The sequence below is a fragment of the Vombatus ursinus genome, unplaced genomic scaffold (genome assembly GCF_900497805.2).
Source record: "Vombatus ursinus unplaced genomic scaffold, bare-nosed wombat genome assembly UNPS02014786.1, whole genome shotgun sequence".
NCBI lineage: Eukaryota > Metazoa > Chordata > Mammalia > Diprotodontia > Vombatidae > Vombatus > Vombatus ursinus.
The window spans coordinates 30,249,025-30,257,048 of NW_020954564.1; positions in this window are offsets into that span (position 1 = coordinate 30,249,025).

Sequence of the window (8,024 nt, forward strand, 5' to 3'; positions counted from 1 at the left end):
TAAGACTAAGTTGCAAAGTTTTGCGGGAATTTAGCGGCAAATTAGTGGGAATTTCCCTACCTGGAATTCTCTTTATCAATGAAATCGAAGGGGTCAGGATCAAAGAAGGAAAAAATCCTTTAATGGATAGCTGGGGTTTCTTCAGAAGCAGGGAGCCATAAGCTATTGGTCAAGGGATGAGATCCAATGGTGTACCACTTGAACTCTTGGGGGGGGGGTCTCCGTTTCCTCATCTGTAAAATAGGAATAATACTTGAACTACTTTTCTCATAGTGCTGTAGTGAGTGATAGTGCTTTGTAAAGCTTAAAGCAATAAATAAATAAAAATATTTTTAAAATGAGAATGTTGAATGTGATCTCTAAGGTTCTGGTTAAGTCAAAGCATTTACAGCTTAGCTTAGAGATCATCTGCTCTAGCCCTTTGTTGTACAGATGAGAAGATTGAGTTAGGTCCAGAGAGTTTAAATGATTTGTCCAAGGTCACATAGGTCTCAGGACCTGAATTTGAACCCAGTTTTATTGGCTCCAAATCTAGTAACATTGAGTTTTTTGCCTTTTCTGCTCCATACATTTGGTGGTGGAGTGAGAAAGATGAGAAGGTACTGTGTCTGCAACAAAGCGTCCTGTGAAACAATAAAGTCAGAGGGCAAAGCCTAAAATAACTTATGGAATTGAAAACAAGCTATTTCCCTCTCCTGGCCTCAGTATATGCAAGTGTAAAATGAAGACAGCAAGCTTTGACAATTCTTTATCTTTTAGGCACGGTGGCTAGAATGGCAATGCATCCTACAGAGCAGAAACAAGACAAGGTAGAAGGAATGAAGATGTGAGATGATTGTGTTTATAAGAAACTGATGGGAATCAGTGTGGTGTAAGGCAAAGGATGCTCTCTACGCTAGTGAGTCAGATGACTTAGGCTCATTTTTCATTTACTAGTTGGGTGACCTTGGCAGGTTACGTCACAGCTCCCTCATCTGTAAAGCAAAGGGATTGCAACAGGGGATCTCTTAGCTTCCTTCTGGCGCCAAGTCCCATGATTCTAAGTAGCCAGCAACAGTTGGAGGTTCCAAACCAGGTTGAATTCAATTCTTCAAGCATTTGTTGTTGTTATTAGTCCTTTCAGTTGTATCCTACTCTTTGTGACCCCATTTGGGGTTTTCTTGGCAAAGATACTGGAGTGGTTTGCTAATGGCCTTCTCCAGATAATTTTATAGATGAGGAAACAGAGGCAAACAGGCTTAAGTGACTTTCCCGGGTCACATAGCAAGTAAGTGTCTGAGGCCAGATTTAAACTCAGGAAGATGAGTCTTCCTGACTTCAAGCCCAGGACTCTATCTATTGCGCCACCTAGCTGCCCCACCAAGCACTTATGAGGCATCTAGAGCCCTAGGCTAAGAGTCAGAAGAAACCCAGAGCTTAGTACAGTGCCGTGTACCTATAATGCCCATGTATTGTGTGCAAGGTACTGTGCTAAGCTCTGGGTTTCTTCTGACTCTTAGCCAAGAGCTCTTCCACTATTTTCTCCTGAGAAGGTTGCACTGATCTCTGAGGTTCTTTCCAATCCTAACAGTCCAAACTGAATGAAACATTTCTGGAAATGTTTTGTGGAGGAAAAAAAAATGCAAATTGTGTATATTATGTCAATTTCTTTGTAATTAAAAAACTTCTTGAGAATAAATTCAACAAATTCAAATTCAACCAGCATTATTCAATAACACAAGACATTGTGCTGATGCTGGGGATACAAAGACAAAAATGAACAGTCCCTGCTGTCAAGGAGTTTGTATTCTATTTGGGATGGCTAGAAGTACAGTATGAACATAGATAAGCATAATGACACTTTGGGGGAACAAAGGAGAGATATAGACAAAGTATTCTGGGGAAATTTGAGGAGGGAAAGAACACTTTTAGTTGGGGAAAACAGTTGTTTATTTGGGATCCATCAATTCCCAATTTTTCTGTAAACTTGGATGGGGAAAATACTTGTAATTGGCTTCCTTTGTAATCCTATGTATTTCATTTTATACATTTAAACACATTATTCTGAGAAGAGGTCTGTAGGCTTTGCCAGATTGCCAAAGGGGTCCATGACACACCAAAAGTTAAAAACTCCTGGCTGGAGTGGGGTGGCGGTAGTCAGGGAAGACTTCATGGAGAAGGTGGAACCTGAAATAAACCTGCAGGGAAGATAAGGATTGTGGGATGAAGGAGTTGTATTTTTTAAGCATGGCCTAATTGAATGCATGGAATCAAGAAGTGGTATGTTCAGTGAAAGAAATAGCTTCCTAGCCTGGTTTGACTGAAACAGAGTGAATGAAGGGGAATAATGATGATGATGATGATGATGATGATGATAATATTATTGATGATGATATGACATAAAGCAGGAATGGTAGTTTGAATCCAAATTTCAGAAGACTTTTGATGCTAGGCTAAGGAATTTATATCTTATCCTAGAGGTGATGATTAAAGTTTTTGGAGCAGAGGAGTGATATGATTAGACTTGAGCTGTAGGACATCATCTTGACAGCTATTCCAAATCTCCAAGTCACCATGGATTGAAGGGAAAAAGACCAATTAGGAGGATAGTATAATAGTCTAGATGAGACATGATGAAAGTCTGAACTAGGCTGTTGTCCCAGAGACATCTTAAACTCAACATGTCTAAAAATGAACTCATCATCTTTTCCCTAAACCCTTTACTCTTCCAAACTTCTCCATTTTCATTGAAGGCACCACCATTCTTTCAGTGCCTCAGGACTATAATCTTGGCATAATACTGAACTCCTCATTTTTCTTCACCCCACATTTATACCCAGTTGCCATCTCTTGCCTTTTCTACCATTACAACGTCTCTCTACTCACACAACTATCACTGTGTAATGGACTGCAGTTCATTCTACACACTGTTGCCAAAGTAATTTTCCTTGAATGCAGATCTGATCATGCAATTCTCTCACTCAATAAACTCCAGTGCCTTCCTATTGCCTCTAGAATTAAGGGGAAGAAAAACAAACAAGCATCTATGAAGTGCTCACTACATGTTAAGCACTGTGCTAAGCACTTTACAAAATATTATTATAAAATATAAACTCTTCTGCTTTCTTTTAAAGTTACACACATGTGGCAGCTACGTGGTGCAGTGGACCCTGAAGTCAGGAGAACCTGAGTTCAAATCCTGCCTCAGACCAAACATTTGACACTTACTAGCTGTGTGACCCTGGGCAAGTCACTTAACTTTGCCTAAAAAAATAAATAAATAAATTCATACACAACTCTGCCCCAACCTATTTTTCCAGCCTCATTGGATATTACTGTCCTTGCTACACTCTGTGATCAGCAAATTGTTCTTCTCTCTGCTCCTCTATCACTCATAATACTCCACCTCTCTCTGTGTGCCTTTGTATTGGCTGTCCCCCATTTCTGAGAGGCACTCCCATCTTAATTCTGCCTCCCTATCTTTCTTTAAGATTAAGTTCATTAATCTTCTGCATAAAGCCTTTCCCGATTCTCTCCAAATTGTTAGAGTACTTCCAAACTACCTTAGGTTCAACTACTTTGTCTATGTATGTACTGACTAACTCTGCTGTAACCTTAATTTCGAAGCCCGTTGGTGTGGACCTCTCTCCTCATTGGTAGAGGCCAGTGTTCTGTGCCTGCTTGAGGGGTGAGATGGGGTTGGTAAGAGCATGAGAGAGGAGAGTGCCAAGTTCTTTGAGTGCTTCGAGTCTCTTTAGCCCCTTCAAGTCACTTTGCGTTTTGAAGCTTCTTCAGGCACTTCTGGCTTCCAGCTTTGAGAGACTTGGAAGAAGTCCATCCCACTTCAGCGTGCTGACGGGAAAATAAGACTCTAGGAAGAAGCTGACATGAGAAGAGCTGGCAGTCTCCATTATGCCTCTAGCCCCAGCTTGCTGCACTAAAGACTTCAGGGAATGTTTCCTTATGGGTGAGTTCTGGTACTCTGTCTCGGTTGTGATGAGTTACCTTGGTGCCAATGGGAGATCTCTTTCACTCTGTATTGTCAGGTATATATTTTCCTATATCTATATCTATCTAGATAGATAGAGATGTACATATACAGACTTATGTGTGTGTTGTGCTTTCTCTAATGTCTGTTTTGCTATTCAATTGGATAAATGGATTTCTTTGTTATGGACTGTGTGTGTTCATTGTGTAAATGGTATTTGGTAGGAAGGGAAACCCTGGATATAACACTTTGAGTTCTGCTTCCCCCAATTAATGAACAATAATCAGAAACTTACATTGAACCTAAAAAACATATCCCCTAAAGTAATAATATTTAGAGGACCAGATAGATAAATTCTACCTCAGTACCCCTTCTTTCTGAGGAGAGCAGAGTGACCAAGCTTCTAGTTGTAACCTCCTGCTTCCCTTCATGGCAGGAAACCAAATCTCCCTTGGAGAAGAGTAGAGAGAGAAAAGGCTAGAGATGACAATTCTGCCGCTCTTTGAGCCACGCGATGACATCCCCATGCTACATTATATTTGTGGTATATATATTTTTATATGTACTTGTTTCCCCCATTAGAATGTAAGCTTATTGTGAGTTGGGCTATTTCATTTATTGGACCTATATTCCCAGTGCCTAAGGTTGCAGGTGCCTCAAACCTAGTAGGTACTTAACAACTACTTGTTGATTGATTAATTGATTCAGTTCAACCAAAGTGGTTGTGTTCTTCACACACAACATTCTACCTTCTATCTCTTTGCTTCTGTACTGGCTTGTCTTCGTCCATGATACATACTCTCCACACCATGCCTATAATCTCTTATTTCCTTTATAGCCTTAAAGAGTTACCTAGAGGACTGAGAGATTAAGTCACTTTCCTGGAGTCATGTAGCCAATATGTTTAATAGGTGAGACTTGAAGCCAAATCTTGCTTCTCTTCAAAGGTAGTTCTCTATCTATTATGCCATGCTCTATAATGTGCATAATTATTAGTATGGTAGTTGTACATTCACATAATTTATAAATAAGTATGTGTACGTATAACATATATACATATAATTTATACATGATATATGTGTGTATACATATATGCATGTGTACATATACACATATATGTATAATGATAAAAATAAAGTTTGGAGAGCTTTGCTCTAGGTTGGTTCTGTTCCAGCTATGGCATTTCTAGATCAGCAATGTATATTTTGCATCATCAGACTTCTGTCTAAGATCTTCTTATTGTGTTGAATTAGAGGATGGGATAAGAAGGTAAGAAAAAGAAGAAAAAAGAGAAAGAACACATGTTTAGCATCTCCCAGCATCCTTACTTACATCCCTCATCACTGTCTGCTGAGCTGTCCGTCAATATCAATCCATCCTGGAACAGAATAACCATCATCAGTTAGGATTATTGATGGTTGACCCAGGTCTAATGGGCAGTTTAGTGAGCCAGTGACATTGGATAAAGGAGAGAGAATAATATCTTCTGCTTACATTTTGCTGTGCCTCATAACTATAAAGGAAATCCCATTAGTACAAAATTTGTGCATATATCCATCTGTTACATTCTCTAGAGGAAACACTTTACCCATCCTTAACCATATTCTGAGTTGGGGACAGATTTATGTTAGGCACCATTAAAAATGTTTATTGATTTCTATTATTTTTGTGTCTTTTGTTTTCCACTTCTCCATATACCCCTCTACCTCTCTTGCCCAGAAAGCCACCCCTACAAGAAAGAATAAAAAAGAGAAAAAAACAGTTTAGAAAAACTAACCAACACACCAATGAGTCTGACAGTATGTCTGCCCTTGGGCCTATGGACCCCTAATGGGCACATAAATATATTTCCTAGGCAGGTCTTTAAACTTGGTTGGGGAAAAAATTGCATATTTATTTTCACTAACCCCTGACTGAAAATTAGCATTTCATTTAATTATAAATTTGAAAAATCATGCTGAGAAAGAATATATAGATTTTACCATGTTATCAAAGAGTTTCATGACACGAAAAGGTTAAGAATCTCATGTTTATAAAAATATTACACACTTATACTCCAGGTTCCTTTCATCGTCTTCAAAGAAATGAGGAGAGTTCATTTTCGTATCTCTTCTTTGGGGACAAGCTTGGTCATTATGGTTAAGTAGTCAGTCAATAAATGTTTATTAAACACCTACTATGTGCCAAGCACTGTGCTAAGTGCTGGAGATATTAAAAAAAGGCAAAAGGGAGTACCTGCCCTCAAGGAGCTCACAATCTAATGGGGGAGATAATAAGCAAATATGTACAAACGAGCTAAATGTAGGATAAATAGGAAATGACAAGAGGGAAGGCACTAAAATTAAGAGGAGTTTGGAAAGTCTTTCTGTTGAAGGTGAGATTTTAGTTGGGACTTGAAGGAAGCCAGGGAGGTCAATAGTTGGAGTGAAAGAAGGAGAGCTTTTCAGGCATGGGGGATAACCAGAGAAAATGCCAGGAGTGGAGAGACTAAGTCTTATTTTTGGAACAGTGAGTAGGCTAATGTCATTGTATCTTAGAGTAGGCAGTAATGAGTAAGGTGTAAGAAGACAGGAAAGGGGACAGCTAGGTGGTGCAGTGGATAGAGCTCTGGCCTTGGAGTCAGGAGGACCTGAGTTCAAATCCAGCCTCAGACACTTAACACTTACTAACTGTGTGACCCTGGGCAAGTCACTTAACCCTGATTGCCTCACCAAAAAGAAAAGAAAAAAAAAGACAGGAAGGGGGATAGGTTATGAAAGGCTTTGAATACCATACAAAAGATTTTATTTCTGATCCTGTAGGTTAAGGGAGACACTGGAATTTACTGAAGAATCTGACATAGTCAGACTTGTACTTTGGGAAAATCCCTTTGGTGCCTAAAAGGAGGATGGATTAGAGTGGGAGAGACTTGAAGCTGGCAGACCCACCAGTGGGCTATTGCAATAGTCCAAGCATAAGATGATGAGGTCTTGTATCAAAGTGATGCCACTATCAGAGGCAAGAAGGGGGCATATCAGAAAGATGTTACAAAGATAAAAGTGACAGGCCTTGGCAACAGATGAGCTATGACGGGGTGAGAAATAGTAAGGAATCTAGGATAACCCCCAAGTTGTGAGCCAGAAGGACTAGGAGAATGGTATTGCCCTTTAAAATAACAGGAAAGGTAGGAAAAGTAGGTTTGTGGAGAAAGATAATGAGTTCAGGTTTTGGACATATTGAGTTTAAGATGTCTACTGGACATCTAGTTTGAGATGTCTAAAAGGAAGTTGAAAATGTGAGATTGGAGGTCAGCAGAGAGGTTAAGGCAAAAGAAGTAGGTTTGAGAATCATTAGTTTAGAGATGGTAATTACATCTAGAGGAGCTAAAGAGATCACCAAGTGAAGTAGTATAGAGGGAAAAGTATAAACAGCCCAGGATAGAACCCAGAGGGGCACCTACAGTTAGAGGGCATGACCCAGATCATAAGCCAGCAAAGGAGACTGAGAAGGAGTGATCTAATAGGTAGGGGAAGAACTAGGAGAGAATGGTGACTTGGAAACCTCGAGAGAAAAGAGTATCAAGGAGAAGAGGGTGATCAACACTGTCAAAGGCTATAGAGAGGTCAAGAAGAAAGAGGACTGAGAAAAGGCCATTGGATTTGGAAATGAAGAGATCCCTGGTAACTTTGGAGGGAGGAATTTTGGTGAAATAATGAGATCAAAAGCTGTATTGTAATGGGTTAAGAAATGAGTGAGAGGAGAGAAAGTGGATGCACCTATTGTAGCCAGCTTCTCAAGGAGTTTAGCCACAAAAAGTAGAAGATATGTAGGATGTTAGTGGAGATGGAAAGATCAAGTGAAGGTTTTTTGAGAATGAGGGACATGTGGAAATGTTTGTAGGCAGTAGTAAGGAGCTGGTAGATAGCGAGAGATGGAAAATAAGTGATAGAGTAAAGATGATTGAGGGGGCAATATGTTGAAGGACATGGGATAGAATGAGATCACTTGAGCAGTAGAGGAATTGGCCTTGGTAAGGAGTAAGACTTCAGTGGTAGAAATCATCTGAGTGATATGAGAT